Here is a 2,007-nt window from a genome sequence, read left to right as displayed (position 1 = left end):
TTCAAATTATCAACAAAATATGAAAAAAAAATCCAAATCATTAGAGAAATAATAATAATAATAATAATAATAAAAAGACAGGTTCTACTGTATAACCATTAGACTGCCAAAAATGGAAAACACCAGATTTTGGAATTGATGTTGAGAAACAGGTACGATAATGCACTATTGTTGTTGTAATTTGGCCCTGCCATTGTGAAAAGCAATGTGGAACTATGCCTTTTTAATCAGTAAATTGTGCATATTCTTTGATTTAGCAATATTACTATATAATAGCAGACCAACTGCTATTTTACTCAATTTTATTCTCCATTCCCCACCTTTGTCCAAGCTGGCGTTCATGATTGGATTGGTCTCTCTCCCGGTTAAATTCCCTAAAGGCCATCTTTCCCATAATTTTCCTCCCCCACCCTCCTCCCCAGTTGCTAATGCCCCACCCTCTTATAATTACCTATCATTCATACCTATCATCTTACCAGGTATTGTAAATATTTTTACCTATGTGTGTTATCTTACCTTCTTCCTCCCCCTCCATCTCAAGACTTAAACTATCTCATCCATTACATGTGTTACTGTGGAAGACCTATTTCCTTCTCCATTTACAATAACAACTCACATTTATATATTTTGCAGTGATTTACAGTTACAAAGTGATCCTCACAACAACCTTGTGAGGTAGGTAGTAGTAGTAATAGCAGCTCACATTTATATAACGTTTAAACGTTTACAAAATGCTTTCCTCACAACAACCCTGTGAAGTGGGTATTACAAGTATTTTCTCCATTTTTACAAATGAGGACTCAGAATAGTTAAAGAGCTTGCCCAGTATCACAGCTAATAATGTGATAGAGCTAGGACCTTGAACCCAGGTCTTCTGACTTCAAGTGCCCTTTCCACTGTACCACATTGCTTAAAAAAACCCACCATGGTCCATTTAAAAACTTATAAATATGTCTCTTAACAAAAAGATTGGTAAGCTCTTGCTCCAGGACATAAGGGACAATTGGGTACACAGTGCTTTTTGTACCTGGAAGAACTTGGGGGGTAGGAAAAGAGAAAGGATATGTTAGGAAAACCTTATTTTCCCTGATGTCTGAGAATCTGTTGTAAATTCAAAATATGCACAAGTTGACTGACACCACAACTTGGTTAGCAATATTAATTTTAAGACCCTTTTAAGGGAACACCAAAGGTAAGCATCCTTTCTCTACCTCTACTCCCCAATGGTGTTCCATTAATACCCCTGAGCTAGAAAGAACTTAAGAGATGTTGACTCCCTTGCATTATACAAATGAGGAAATGGAGGCCAAGAGAATTTAAGTGATTTGCTTGGCCAAAGATCACACAGCAAGTAAAAAGAGCCAGGATTTTAACTTAAATTCCTAAATCCAAATCCAGAACTCTTTGCATTTGCCTGATGCAATTTATGCAGCATAAATGGAGGGTACAGATATAATATGAAGGAATCCCAGGTCTTAGATTATTTCTAAAATGACTTTAGAGGATCTCAGGGTGACTAGATGTTCGATAACTTCCTCAAGCTAGAGGATCCTAGAGATCAAACATTTCAGAGCAGGATTCCAGTAGTCTCTTAAATGGGGGTGGGGGAGAAAGGAAGGAAGGAGGGAGAAAAGGGGTTAGGGTGAAAGGATTTTTACTTTGTAAAGGGAGAAGCTTTGCTAAATCTCCAAATCTTACTGCTTCATCCACCTATCTACTACAACCTTCTTAATTGCCTCTCTATATCCCACTGCCAATTCTCTTCACCAGGAAAGGACTTAAAAGTTTCCTGGATAGGAGTATAAAATATCTACTTGCTGTCTAAATGCTATTGAGGAAATAAGATACTATCAGAAACATCTCTCCTTTCCTCACTTGCTACCCCACTCTGCTCCAAAAAATACTAGTCTTTACTGCTTTAAGCATAAAAATGTCCCTATTGTATTTGTCAAAAGAAAGTGGAGTAAAAAAGTACCCTCAAACACCTAGGTGTGAAAAATGCCATAC

Source organism: Sarcophilus harrisii, chromosome 4, assembly GCF_902635505.1.
Source record: "Sarcophilus harrisii chromosome 4, mSarHar1.11, whole genome shotgun sequence".
Lineage (NCBI taxonomy): Eukaryota > Metazoa > Chordata > Mammalia > Dasyuromorphia > Dasyuridae > Sarcophilus > Sarcophilus harrisii.
This window is presented reverse-complemented; position numbering follows the sequence as displayed.